Source organism: Anomaloglossus baeobatrachus, chromosome 5 (assembly GCF_048569485.1).
Source record: "Anomaloglossus baeobatrachus isolate aAnoBae1 chromosome 5, aAnoBae1.hap1, whole genome shotgun sequence".
Lineage (NCBI taxonomy): Eukaryota > Metazoa > Chordata > Amphibia > Anura > Aromobatidae > Anomaloglossus > Anomaloglossus baeobatrachus.
This window is the reverse complement of record NC_134357.1, coordinates 447,163,886-447,178,920: the sequence shown is the minus strand read 5'-3', so window position 1 is coordinate 447,178,920 and position 15,035 is coordinate 447,163,886. Positions and strand designations below refer to the sequence as shown.

General features: G+C 54.1%; 1 protein-coding gene across 1 annotated transcript in view; it reads right to left on the bottom strand.

Annotated features, from left to right (window-relative positions):
* ZNF512B (zinc finger protein 512B) overlaps window positions 1–15,035 on the bottom strand; it is a 113,848-nt gene that overhangs the window by 17,594 nt on the left and 81,219 nt on the right. The window lies entirely within an intron of this gene.

Below are 15,035 nucleotides of genomic sequence, written 5' to 3'. Positions count from 1 at the left end.
AATGTCTCTCACCCATCGGTCTTGGACATGTGGCCACCAGGCGTCGCAAAAGCGGGAGAGCCTGCCACCGACCGAGGATGCGGTTTGGGGAGGCCGAGAGTCATGAAGAGGCCGCCTTGGTGGCGGTGCCTCCGGCGGTCTTTTTAGGCCGTGCCTTAGACCGCCATGCAGAAGGGTTTCTCTGGCCCTTCTCCGACCTGTTTGACGTGGAGGAACGTGACTTGGCCGAGGGCCGAAAGGACTGAAACCTCGATTGAAACTTCCGCTGTTGAGGTTTGTTTTGTTTAGACTGGGGTAAGGACGAGTCCTTTCCCTTGGATTGTTTAATAATTTCGTCCAATTGCTCGCCAAACAAACGGTCGCCAGAAAATGGCAAACCGGTTAAGAATTTCTTGGAGGCAGAGTCTGCCTTCCATTCACGTAGCCACATGGCTCTGCGGACTGCCACCGAATTGGCGGATGCTACCGCTGAACGGCTCACCGAGTCCAGGACGGCGTTCATGGCGTAGGACGAAAAAGCCGACGCCTGAGAAGTCAGAGACACAACCTGCGGAGTAGCGGTGCGTGTGACCGCCGTAATCTCAGACAGACAAGCTGAGATAGCTTGGAGCGCCCACACTGCCGCAAATGCCGGAGCAAAAGATGCTCCTATGGCTTCATAGATGGATTTCATCATGAGCTCTATTTGCCTGTCAGTGGCATCCTTGAGCGATGAGCCATCTGCCACTGAAACCACAGATCTGGCCGCCAGCCTAGAGACTGGAGGATCCACTTTTGGACACTGAGCCCAACCCTTCACTACTTCCGGGGGGAAGGGATAACGTGTGTCATTAAGGCGCTTAGTAAAACGCTTGTCCGGGTATGCTCTGTGCTTCTGGACAGCATCCCTGAAATTAGAGTGATCGACAAAGGCACTCCGTGTACGTTTGGGAAACCGAAACTGGTGTTTCTCCTGCTGTGAAGCCGCCTCCTCTACAGTTGGAGTTGGAGGAGAAATTTCTAGCACCTGGTTGATGGACGCTATAAGGTCATTTACTATGGCGTCCCCTTCAGGTGTATCTAGATTGAGAGCACCGTCAGGGTCTGAGCCCTGAGCTACGCTTTCCTCTTCATCCTCTAGAGAGTCCTCATGCTGAGACCCTGAACAGCGTGATGAAGTGGAGGAAGGTCCCCAGCGAGCCCGCTTCACCGGTCTGGGACTGCGGTCCGAGTCGGAGTCCTCACCGTGGGACCTATGTGTCACCTCAGGAGCAGATTGCTGCGCCAACTGAGGGGGACCTGGGGACGAATACCGCACAGTGCCCTGCATCTGTGTTGTTGGTCTGGACTGCAAAGCTTCTAGTATCTTAGCAGACCATTTGTCCATAGACTGAGCCATGGACTGTGAAAGCGACTCAGACAGTTTGTCAGCCAAAACTGCAAACTCTGTCCCTGTCACCTGGACAGTGGGAACCGGTGTCTCTACCTGAGCCGGGGGTCCCACCAGTGCGTGAGGCTCCGGCTGAGTGAGTGTCACAGGGGCCGAGCATTGCACACAATGAGGGTAGGTGGAACCTGCAGGTAGCATAGCCGCACATGAGGTACAGGTTGCAAAAAAAGCCTGTGCCCTGGTACCCTTGCTCTTTGCAGACGACATGTTGTTGTCCTCCGAGAGATCAGTAAGGGATCACCGTGAACACTGAGGGATATATATAGCCCCAAGTTACAGTACAGCCGAAACAGCCAATGTATATACAAAGGATATATATATATAGTTCGGCACTCTGGGGAGTCCAGCACCGGCAGACCGGTGTGGCTTACCAACCGCTTGTGTGGCCACCAGATTCCCTGCCCCGGGTCTCCCTCAGCTGCAGCCAGAAGTTCTCCACCGCAGACTGTGCTGAAAAAATGGCTGACGGCGTTCTCTGAGGAGGAGGGAGGCGTGGGCGTAGTCACAAAAGTGTGGGAATCTGGTGCCCCAGCGTGAGTAGTGAGGGGGGCGGAGGACAGCTCAGTGTACTCCAGCCCTCACTGTCGGTGTCATACCGACCGTCCCGCCCTTTTCCCTGACTGGCAGGCCTGGGGGCGGGAGAATCCAATACTAGGCCGCAAAAGCCGGGGACTAAAGTTAAAACCGCGGCCGGCCGGCAGTGCATGGTCGGCGCGGTAGTCCCGGACCCATATCCCCGCCGCAGTCGCTGCAGCGTCCGGGCCCAAGGTGCTTTATGCGCCATCCCAACGGGGACACAGAGTACCTGTGGATGCAGGGCCATGTCCCTGACGATACTCCGTCTCCTGTCCGGCAGATTCCCCCAGGGGCTGCGGAGGGAGACCGGTCCCAGTGTCTGGATGACCGGATAGGATCCCACTTCCCCAGAGCCCCTAAGGGATGGGGAAGGAAAACGGCATGTGGCTCCAGCCTGTGTACCCGCAATGGGTACCTCAACCTTAACAACACAGCCGACCTGAGTGGGGTGAGAAGGGAGCATGCCGGGGGCCCCATAGGGGCCCTCTTTTCTTCCATCCGATAAAGTCAGCAGCTGCTGCTGACTAAAATGTGGAGCTTGCGTGAATGTGTGCCTCCTTCAACACAAAGCAAAAAACTGAGGGGCCCGTGATGCACGGGAGGGTGTATAGCAGAGGGGAGGGGTTACACTTTTTAAAGTGTAATTACTTTGTGTGGCCTCCAGAGGCAGAAGCTATACACCCAATTGTCTGGGTCTCCCAATGGAGCGACAAAGAAAGAATTTACGGTAAGTAACAAAATTCTCTTTTTCTTTATCGTTCCTTTGGGAGACCCAGACCATGGGACGTTCCAAAGCTGTCCCTGGGTGGAAATAAACAGAACAAACTAAGAAGTAGGCGGAGCCTAACTTCACAAGTGGGCGACAGCCGCCTGAAGGATGCGTCTGCCTAAGCTCGCATCTGCCGAAGCATGAGCATGCACTTGGTAGTGCTTCGAAAAGGTATGCAGGCTAGTCCAAGTGGCAGCCTGACAGACTTGTTGAGCCGTAGCCTGGTGCCTAAAAGCCCAAGAGGCACCGACAGCTCTGGTCGAGAGTGCTTTGATCCCCGGCGGGGGAGGCACCTGAGTACTCTGGTAGGCGTCCGAAATGGTCGATCTAATCCAGCGGGCCAAGGTCGGCTTAGAAGCAGAGAGACCCTTGCGCCGCCCTGTGATTAGCACAAAAGAAGGGAATTTTGTTACTTACCGTAAATTCCTTTTCTTCTAGCTCCAATTGGGAGACCCAGACGATTGGGTGTATAGCTACTGCCTCCGGAGGCCACACAAAGTATTACACTAAAAAGTGTAAGGCCCCTCCCCTTCTGCATATACACCCCCCGTGGATCACGGGCTGCTTCAGTTTTAGTGCAAAAGCAAGAAGGAGGAAAGCCAATAACTGGTTAAACAATTCAATCCGAAGGAACATCGGAGAACTGAAACCATTCAACATGAACAACATGTGTACCCGAACAACCAAAAAATCCCGAAGGAACAGGGGCGGGTGCTGGGTCTCCCAATTGGAGCTAGAAGAAAAGGAATTTACGGTAAGTAACAAAATTCCCTTCTTCTTCGGCGCTCCATTGGGAGACCCAGACGATTGGGACGTCCAAAAGCAGTCCCTGGGTGGGTAAATTAATACCTCAAGTTTGGACTGTAAAAACAGCCCTTCCCTACATGGAGGCAACCGCCACCTGCAGGACTCTTCTACTTAGGCTGGCATCCGCCTAAGCGTAGGCATGCACCTGGTAACGCTTGGTGAAGGTGTGCAGACTCGCCCAGGTAGCCGCCTGGCACACCTGCTGAGCCGTAGCCTGGTGCCGTAATGTCCAGGACGCACCCACGGCTCTGGTAGATTGGGCCTTCGGCCCTGATGGAACCGGAAGCCCAGCAGAACGGTAGGCTTCAAGAATTGGTTCCTTGATCCATCGAGCCAGGGTGGATTTGGAAGCCTGCGACCCTTTGCGCTGACCAGCGACAAGTACAAAGGGTGCATCCGAGCGGCGCAGGGGCGCCGTGCGGGAAGAAGGGAATTTTGTTACTTACCGTAAATTCCTTTTCTTCTAGCTCTTATTGGGAGACCCAGACGATTGGGTGTATAGCTACTGCCTCCGGAGGCCACACAAAGCATTACACTAAAAAGTGTAAGGCCCCTCCCCTTCTGGCTATACACCCCCCGTGGGATCACGGGCTGCTCAGTTTTAGTGCTAAAGCAAGAAGGAGGAAAGCCAATAACTGGTTTAAACAAATTCACTCCGAGTAACATCGGAGAACTGAAAACCGTTCAACATGAACAACATGTGTACCCGCAAACAAACCAAAAATCCCGAAGGACAACAGGGCGGGTGCTGGGTCTCCCAATAAGAGCTAGAAGAAAAGGAATTTACGGTAAGTAACAAAATTCCCTTCTTCTTCGGCGCTCTATTGGGAGACCCAGACGATTGGGACGTCCAAAAGCAGTCCCTGGGTGGGTAACAAAATACCTCAAGTTAGAGCTGCAAGACAGCCCTCCTCTACGAGGAGGCCACTGCCGCCTGCAGGACTCTTCTACCTAGGCTGGCGTCCGCCGAAGCATAGGTATGCACCTGATAATGTTTGGTGAAAGTGTGCAAACTCGACCAGGTGGCTGCCTGGCACACTTGTTGAGCCGAAGCCTGGTGTCGTAATGCCCAGGACGCACCCACGGCTCTGGTTGAATGGGCCTTCAGCCCTGAAGGAACCGGAAGCCCCGCAGAACGGTAGGCTTCCAGAATTGGTTCTTTGATCCATCGAGCCAGGGTGGCTTTAGAAGCCTGCGACCCCTTGCGCTGGCCAGCGACAAGGACAAAGAGTGCATCAGAGCGGCGCAGGGGCGCCGTGCGGGAAATGTAGATTCTGAGTGCTCTCACCAGATCTAACAAATGTAAATCCTTTTCATACCGGTGAACCGGATGAGGACAAAAGGAAGGTAAGGAGATATCCTGATTAATATGAAATGAGGATACTACCTTAGGGAGAAACTCCTGAATGGGGCGCAGCACTACCTTGTCCTGGTGGACCACCAGGAAGGGAGCCTTGGATGACAGCGCTGCTAGCTCAGACACTCTCCGAAGAGACGTGATCGCTACCAGAAAGGCCACTTTCCGTGATAGTCGAGAGAGTGAAACATCCGTCAGAGACTCGAAAGGCGGCTTCTGGAGAGCAACTAGTACCCTGTTCAGATCCCATGGATCCAACGGCCGCTCGTACGGGGGGACGATATGACAAACCCCCTGCAGGGACGTGCGTACCTGCGGACGTCGTGCTAGACGCTTCTGAAAAAACACCAATAGCGCCGAGACTTGCCCTTTAAGGGAGCCGAGCGACAAGCCCTTTTCCAACCCAGATTGCAGGAAGGAAAGAAAAGTAGGCAATGCCAATGGCCAGGGGGACACTCCTTGTACAGAGCACCAGTAAAAGAAAATCTTCCACTTCCGTGGTAGATCTTAGCAGACGTGGGCTTCATAGCCTGTCTCATGGTGGCAACGACCCCTTGGGATAATCCTGAGGACACTAGGATCTAGGACGCAATGGCCACACAGTAGGTTCAGGGCCGTAGAATTCAGATGGAAAAACGGCCCTTGGGACAGTAAGTCTGGCCGGTCTGGTAGTGCCCACGGTTGACCGACCGTGAGATGCCTGTCGCCAGAGCTCTTTGATCGTCATGAAAACCGGGACCTTGCTGTTGTGCCGATTCGTGAAACCCGTCCGGGTGCCGAGACCATTCTCCTGCGTCCACGCCCTGGTGACTGAGGAAGTCTGCTTCCCAGTTTTCTACGCCCGGGATGTGAACTGCGGATATGGTGTATGCTCTGTCTTCCACCCCTAGCAGAATCCGGCGGACTTCCTGGGAGGCTCGCCGACTGCGTAGTCCGCCTTGGTGGTTGATGTATGCCACCGCTGTGGATTGTCCGACTGAATTCGGATCTGTTTGCCTTCCAGCCACTGCAGGAAGTCTTGCAGGGCAATATACACTGCCCAGAGCTCCAGACAATTGATCTGAAGAGTGGACTCCTCTGAAGAGAGTCCTTGATCGTCTGAGAAAGGGGGACGTTCCTGTGTAGGGACATCGACTTCCCCTCCCATTAGCGAAGAATGTTCTATTGAAGTGGACGCAGATGAAACTGCGTGAAAGGGACTGCCTCTGGATGAGGTGTCTCCTTGAAGGAGAGACTGCACCCCCGTCTGTAGTGACCGCTGTTTGTCCAGTGGAAGCTTCACCATCGCTGAGAGAGTGTGAAACCCCAAGCTAAGATATGCCAGCGATTGGGTTTAACTTTGAAAAGTTGAGGACCCACCCGAAACTCTGGGAAGTCTCCAGCGCCATGTTCAGGCTGTGTTGGCATGCCTCTTAAAAGAGTGCCTTGACAAGTAGATGGTCTAAGTAAGGGATCACAGGGTGACCCTGAGAGTGCGGGAGTGGTCCCACTGCTGCCATGAACTTGGTGAAAACCCGTGGGGCTGTCGCCAGACCGAAGGGTAGGGCTACGAACCGAAGATGCTCGTTTTCAATAACGAATCGTAGCAAACGCCGGTGCTCTGGAGCAATCGGCACGTGGAGATAAGCATCCTGATGTCTATTGATGCTAGGAAATCTCCTTGAGACATTGAGGCAATGACGGAGCGGAGGGATTCCATCCGGAACCGCCTGGTTTTCACGTGCTTGTTGAGCAGTTTAAGGTCCAGAACGGAACGGAAGGAGTCGTCCTATTTTGTCACCCCGACCAGATCGGAGTAAAAAGTGTCTCTCGTTCCTGAGGAGGAACCGGGATTACGACTCCTACAGCCTGCAGAAGAGCCTCGGCTCGGCCGGTGAGGAAGTTTTTGCGACAAACTGTCTCTCACCCACCGGCCATTGACCTGTGGCAGTTAAATGTCGCTAAAGCGGGGGAGTCTGCCACCGACCGCGGACGCGGAGAGAGAGGGCTGAAAGTCATGAGGAAACCGCCTTGGTAGCGGTTCCTCCGGCTGCCTTCTCCGGGCGTGATTGAGCCCGCCAGGAACCTGCGCCCCTCTGAGCCTTTTGAGTCCTGTTGGACGAGGGCAATTGGGACGTGCCCGAGCCTGGGAAGGACCGAAACCTCGACTGTCCCTTCTCCTGATGGGTCTTGTTTGATAGCTGGGGTAAGGAAGAATCCGTACCCTTGGACAGTTGAATGATTTAATCCAATCGTTCACGAAACAGTCTGTCACCAGATAAAGGCAATCTGGTTAAGCACTTTTGTGGAAGCAGCATCTGCTCCAATCCCTTAACACTGGGAGCGTAACAACACGGAGTTGGCGGACGCCACTGACGTACGGCTCGTAGAGTCCAGGACAGCATAAACAGCTTGAGTCGCAATGCCGACATTGCGAGGTGAAGGACGCTACTGCGGCCAAGATGTACATGTGACCGCGTCCCTCTGCGCAATACTAGCTGAAATAGCTTGGAGTGCCTCTATGGCTGCGAATGCCGGGGCAACCGACCCGCCGATAGCTTCATAGACAGATTGCAACCAGAGGGCTATCTGTCTGTCAATGGCATCTTTAAGTGAAGTCCCATCTTCCACTGCAACTATAGATCTAGCTGCAAGCCTGGAGATTGGGGGATCCACCCTTGGAGCGCTTGAGCACGTCAGGGGGGAAGAGACAACGCGTATCCTCAATACGGTTGGAGAAACGCTTATCGGGATAAGCGTGGTGGTCCTGGACTGCTTCTCTGGAGTCAGAGTGACCAGAAAAGTACTCAATATACGCTTGAGATACCGAAATAGGGATTTCTTCTGCTGTGAAGCTGACCCCTCCACTGGAGGAGTTGAGGGAGAAATACCCAACCTTCCATTGATGGACGCTATAAGATTATTCACTATAGCGTCACCATCCGGTGTATCCGGATTGAGAGCGGTCTCAGGATCAGAGTCCTGAACAGCTACGTCTGCATCATCATACAGAGAGTACTGTGATGAAGTCGAGGGCCGTTCTTAGGGAGCTCGCTTAGGCCGTCTGGGACTGTCGTCCGTGTCAGAGCCTGCACCCTGGGATGCATGGGACCTTCCTGGAGCCATGATTTGTTTCGAAATCAGGGTGGCCAGGGGCATTGAATCAACATTGCCCCAAGGTCTGTCTGGACTGCAAAGTCTGTAAGATGTTAGTCATAGTCACAGACAATATATCAGCGGAAACTGTAACTCCGTCCCTGTCCCTGGACAGGGATCACAGGTGGTTCTTTTGGCCACCTGTAGCAGAGACCCCGTTGAGTAATTGCACACACTGGGGGTCCTGGAACAGTATCGCATGCAGTACAAGCAGCATAGAAAGCCTGTGCCTTGGCACCCATGCTTTTTTTTTTTTTTTTCTGTTGCTGTCTAGCCATCTAGGAGCATTAGCCAAGAATAGCGACCGTACAGTGCAATGTATAGCATACAAGCATGAAGTACAATAAACACTTCAGCACATGCAGTACAAGGAGCATAGAAAGCCTGTGCCTTGGCACCTTTGCTTTTCTGCTGCCGTTGTCTAGTTATTCAGGAGCATTAGCCAAGAAAAGCGACATACAGTGAATGTATAGCATACAAGCATGAAAATAACCACTGCAGCACATGCAATCCAAGCAGCATTGAAAGCTTGTGCCCTAGCACCCTTGCTTTTCTGCTGCTGTTGTCTAGTCATCAAGGAGCATTAGCCAAGAATAGCGACATGCAGTGAATGTACAAGCATGAAAATAAACTCTGCAGTACATGCAATCCAAGCAGCATTGAAAGCTTGTGCCTTAGCACCATTGCTGTTTGCTGCCGCTGTCTAGCCATCTAGGCGGGTAGACAGCCAAGAATAGCCCTTACAGTGCAATGTAAAGCATACAAGCATAAAGGACACATGACACTGCAGCACATGCAAGACAAGCAGCATATAGAGTCTGTGCTTTAGCACCCCTGATCTTTTGCTGCTGTTTCTAGGTCTGCATCCTGAAGAGCGACCGTACAAAAGTACAACAGGACACTTCGGCATTAGTGGGTCAGCACTTTAGTTGCCGCTTACCGCCCGCACAAAAGCGGGTGTGTGGCGCCGGAATCCTGTGCTGGTAGCTCAGCGCTTGTCTCCGTTTTCCCGCTCTGCGTGCCGGAATGGCTGCCGGCGTCCAGAGGAGAGGGGCGGGCCGAGGGCGTGCCCGAGACAAGAGCGGGAACCCGGCGCCCACTGTGTCTAGTGAAGGGGGCTGGAGAATGCAAATAAGGCTCCAGCCCTCGGCGCTGCTATAGAACAGCGTCTCTCCCTTTCCCTGAGTGACAGGGTGGGGGCGGGAACGAAGCGGCGCTAGGCCGCAAAAGCCGGGGACTAAAGTTAGAAGCGCCGCCGCCGTAAAAGCGCGGTCGGCGCGTCCCCGGCGCACTACAAGTCGCAGCTGCGCCGCCGCTCCAGGGGCGGTCGGCGCGGCGGTCCCCACACGTAAAGTCCCCCAGTAATCTGCAGGGACTATAAGCCCAGCGCACAGCGCTACAGTCCCCGGCGCACTAGCACACCCAGCAAGCCTGGAGTGTGCGTGGCCTGCCATACGGGGACACAGAGTACCTGAAAGTTGCAGGGCCTTGTCCCTGAACGGCACTCCCGCTCCACATCCAGCAGGTTCTATGGGTCTGTGGATGGAGCCCGGCCTCAGGGCTTGGTGGCCGGAAAGATCCCACTTCCTCAGAGCCCCTCAGGGGGATGGGGAAGGAAAACAGCATGTGGGCTCCAGCCTCCGTACCAGCAATAGGTACCTCAACCTTACAAACCGCAAGTGGGGTGAGAAGGGAGCATGCTGGGGGCCCTAGTATGGGCCCTCTTTTCTTCCATCCGATATAGTCAGCAGCTACTGCTGACTAAACAGTGGAGCTTATGCATGGATGTGTGCCTCCTTCGCACAAAGCTTGAAAACTGAGCAGCCCGTGATCCCACGGGGGGTGTATAGCCAGAAGGGGAGGGGCCTTACACTTTTTAGTGTAATGCTTTGTGTGGCCTCCGGAGGCAGTAGCTATACACCCAATCGTCTGGGTCTCCCAATAGAGCGCCGAAGAAATGTAGATTCTGAGTGCTCTCATCAGATCCAACAAATACAAATCCAATTCATATCGATGAACTGGATGAGGACAAAAGGAAGGTAAGGAGATATCCTGACTGAGATGAAAAGGGGGATACCACCTTAGGGAGAAACCCCGGAATCAGGCGCAGCGCTACCTTGTCTTGGTGAAACACCAAGAAGGGAGCTTTGGATGACCGCGCTGCGAGCTCGGACACTCTCTGAAGAGACGTGACCGCTACCAAAAAGGCCACTTTCTGTGAAAGTCGAGAAAGTGAAACATCCCTCAGAGGCTCAAAGGGGGGCTCCTGGAGAGCAATTAGTACCCTGTTCAGATCCCATGGGTCTAGCGGCCTCTTGTACGGAGGGACAATGTGACAAACCCCCTGCAGGAACGTGCGTACCTGAGGAAGTCGCCCTATGCGCTTCTGAAAGAATACAGACAGCGCTGGGACTCGTCCGTTAAGGGAGCCGAGCGACAAACCTTTTCCCAAACCAGATTGCAGGAAGGAAGGAAAAGTAGGCAATGCAAATGTCCAGGGAGACACTCCCTGAGCAGAGCACTAAGATAAGAATATCTTCCACGTCTTGTGGTGGATCTCGGTAGACGTCGGCTTCCTAGCCCGTCTCATGGTGACAATGACGTCTTGAGATAATCCTGAAGACGCTAGGATCCAGGACTCAATAGCCACCAGTCAGCTGTCCCTGACGATACTCAGCTCCATATCCAGCAGGTTCTCTGGGTCTGTGGATGGAGCCCGGTCTCAGTGCCTGGAGACCTGTAAGATCCCACTTCACCCAGAGCCCCGAGGGGGGATGGGGAAGGAAAACAGCATGTGGGCTCCAGCCTCCGTACCCGCAATGGGTACCTCAACCTTAACAAACACCCGACAAAAGTGGGGTGAGAAGGGAGCATGCTGGGGGCCCTTAGTATGGGCCCTCTTTTCTTCCATCCGACATAGTCAGCAGCTGCTGCTGACTAAAAACAGTGGAGCTATGCGTGGATGTCTGACCTCCTTCGCACAAAGCATAAAACTGAAGCAGCCCGTGATCCACGGGGGGTGTATATGCAGAAGGGGAGGGGCCTTACACTTTTTAGTGTAATACTTTGTGTGGCCTCCGGAGGCAGTAGCTATACACCCAATCGTCTGGGTCTCCCAATGGAGCGCCGAAGAAAGAGAGGTGCACCGCCTAAGCGCAGCGGTGCGAGCCACATAAATCCGGAGAGCACGCAACAGATCTAAAGTATGCAGCGCTTTCTCAAAGCGATGAACAGGGGCCGGACAGAAGGAAGGCAAGGAAATATCCTGGTTAAGGTGGAAGGGAGAGACCACCTTAGGAAGAAAGTCCGGGGTCGGACGGAGAACTACCTTGTCTTGGTGAAAAACCAAAAAAGGTGACTCCGAGGAGAGCGCAGCCAAATCAGAGACTCTCCTGAGAGAAGTTATGGCAACTAGAAAGGCCACCTTTTGAGAAAGACGATACAAAGAAACCTCCCTAAGAGGCTCAAAGGGGGGTTTCTGCAATACCGTGAGGACCAAGTTAAGATCCCAGGGATCCAAGGGCCGCCGATAAGGCGGAATGATGTGAGACGCACCTTGCATGAAGGTGCGGATCTGAGCCAGCCGGGCGAGACGCCGCTGGAACAGCACTAATAGAGCTGAGACTTGTCCCTTGAGAGAGTTGAGGGACAGTCCTAGCTGCAGACCGGACTGTAAAAAAGACAGAAGGGTCGGCAACGAAAATGGCCAAGGAGAATGGCCGGAAGAGCGACACCAGGACAGGAAAATTTTCCAAGTCCTGTGATAGATCTTGACGGAGGAAGACTTACGGGCCCGAGTCATAGTGGAGATGACTTCAGGAGGAATACCAGAAGCCGTCAAAATCCAGGACTCAAGAGCCACGCCGTCAATTTGAGTGCCGCAGAATTCGGGCGGAAAAACGGACCTTGCGAGAGCAGGTCTGGACGGTCCGGAAGATGCCACGGCATCTCCACGGACAGTTGGAGCAGGTCCGAATACCAAGCTCGCCTGGGCCAGTCCGGTGCAATGAGGATGACTCGACGGCCCTCCATTCTGATCTTGCGCAGGACTCTGGGCAAGAGAGCTAGAGGGGGAAACACGTAGGACAGACAAAACTGGGACCAGTCTTGAACCAGAGCGTCCGCGGCGAAGGCCTGAGGATCGTGGGAGCGAGCCACGTAAACCGGAACCTTGTTGTTGTGACGGGATGCCATTAGGTCCACGTCCGGAGTGCCCCACTTGCGGCAGATTGACTGAAACACTGCCGGGTGCAGAGACCACTCGCCACCGTCCACGGATTGACGGCTGAGATAATCTGCCTCCCAGTTTTCTACGCCAGGGATGTGGACTGCGGATATGGTGGACTTGGAGTCCTCCGCCCATTGAAGAATGCGTTGGACCTCCATCAATGCCAGGCGGCTGCGTGTCCCGTCTTGGTGATTGATGTAGGCAACCGCTGTCGCGTTGTCTGACTGGACTCGAATGTGCCTGCCCGCCAACAGGTGGTGAAAGGCTACGAGAGCTAGAAGCGTGGCTCTGGTTTCCAGCACATTGATTGAAAGGGCTGACTCGGACGGAGTCCAAGTGCCCTGAGCTCTGTGGTGGAGATGTACCGCTCCCCAGCCGGATAGGCTGGCTCTGTGGTGAGAATCACCCAGGACGGAGCCAGGAAGGAGTGCCCTTGGGACAGGGAGAGGGGTCGAAGCCACCACTGAAGAGAGGTCCTGGTCCGTGGCGACAGAGCCACTAACCTCTGTAAGGAGGAAGGCCGCTTGTCCCAACAGCGGAGAATGTCCAGCTGCAGAGGACGCAGATGGAACTGGGCAAAGGGAACCGCCTCCATGGAAGCCACCATTTGACCCAGCACCTGCATCAGGCGCCTGAGGGAATAACGGCGGGGCCTCAGGAGAGAGCGCACCGCTAGCCGGAGAGACTGCTGTTTGATTAAGGGCAACTTCACAAGTGCCGGCAAAGTCTCGAATTGCATCCCTAGGTACGGGAGACTCTGAGTCGAGTCAGAGTGGATTTGGGAAGATTGACAATCCACCCGAAGTGGGCAAGGGTGGCGAGAGTGAGCGAAACACTCCGCTGACAGTCTGCGCTGGATGTACCCTTGACCAGAAGGTCGTCCAGATAAGGAAGCACTGCTAACCCCTGGAGGTGCAGGACCGCAATCACTGCCGCCATGACCTTGGTGAATACCCGAGGGGCCGTGGCTAACCCGAAGGGGAGAGCCACGAATTGGAAATGATCCTCTCCAATCGCAAAACGTAACCAACGCTGATGTGACACTGTGATTGGCACATGTAGATAGGCATCTCTGATGTCAATGGACGCCAGGAACTCCCCTTGGGTCATAGAGGCAATGACTGATCGCAGAGACTCCATGCGAAAATGCCGCACCCGGACATGCTTGTTGAGAAGCTTGAGATCCAGGATGGGCCGGAAGGTACCGTCCTTTTTTGGAACTAGGAAGAGATTTGAGTAAAAACCTCTGAACCGTTCCTGAGCGGGAACTGGGACAATCACTCCGTTTGCCTGCAAGGATGCCACGGCCTGCGAGAAGGCGGCGGCCTTGGAGCAGGGGGGAGTTGAGAGAAAAAATCTGTTTGGAGGGCTGGAAGTGAATTCTATCCTGTAGCCGTGAGATATGATGTCTCTCACTCACTGATCGGAGACTTGCTTTAACCAAGCGTCGCCAAAGTGGGAGAGCCTGCCACCGACTAAGGACGTGGCTGGAGCGGGCCAAGAGTCATGAGGAAGCTGCCTTAGTGGCAGAACCTCCTGCGGTCTTCTGTGGACGCGCTTTTGGGCGCCAGTTGGATTTCTGATTCTTGGCTGAGTTAGCGGACGAGGCGGAAGGCTTAGAGGATGACCAGTTGGAGGAACGAAAGGAACGAAACCTCGATTGATTCCTACCCTGGGCGGGTTTCCTGGTCTTGGTTTGTGGCATGGAAGTACTCTTCCCGCCAGTAGCTTCTTTAATGATTTCATCCAGCTGTTCACCAAACAGCCGTGAACCAGCAAAAGGGAGCCCAGCAAGAAACTTCTTGGAAGAAGCATCTGCCTTCCACTCTCGAAGCCACAAAATCCTGCGGATAACAAGAGAATTAGCTGAAGCCACCGCAGTGCGGTGAGCAGCCTCTAGCATGGCAGACATGGCATAAGATGAAAAAGCTGAAGCCTGAGCAGTTAAGGTAACCATCTCAGGCATAGATTCCTTGGTGAGGGAATGCATCTCCTCTAGAGAAGCAGAGATGGCTTTGAGAGCCCACACTGCTGCAAAAGACGGGGAAAACGCGGCCCCCGCAGCTTCATACACAGATTTGGCCAGAAGGTCAATCTGACGGTCAGTGGAATCCATAAGTGACACAACGGTCCGGGCTGATAGCCTAGACACCGGAGGGTCTACCTTTGGGGAGTGAGACCACTCCTTGACCACCTCAGGTGGAAATGGAAACCGGTCATCAGAACCACGCTTTGGAAAGCGTTTGTCAGGGCAGGCCCTGGGTTTGGTCACAGCGGTCTGAAAACTGGAGTGGTTAAAGAACACACTCTTCACTCTCTTAGGCGAGGTAAACTGGTGCTTTTCTGCCAGAGAGGGTTGCTCCTCTGACACTGGCGGATTGAGATCCAGCACAGAATTAACAGAAGCAATCAAATCACTAAGATCTGAGTCACCCTCAGAGAAATCGATGGGATACATAGCCTCCGAGCCCCCAGTGAGGGCATCCTCCTCATCTTGAGAGTCAGCTCTTGAGACAGAGCCGTGGGATGGGGAGGGGGAGGAAACCCTGCGCCTTCTCTTAGAAGGACGGGGTCTGGGATCAGATGATGAATCCTCCGTGAGCTCTGATGGACGGAGGTCAGAGGATAGGAGTCCTCTGTCAAGAGTATTAGAGGCACCCTGTGAGGGGGGCTGATGCATATTCATCAAAGTCCTGGACAAAAGTCCCATGGACTCAGCAAATGACTGGGATAT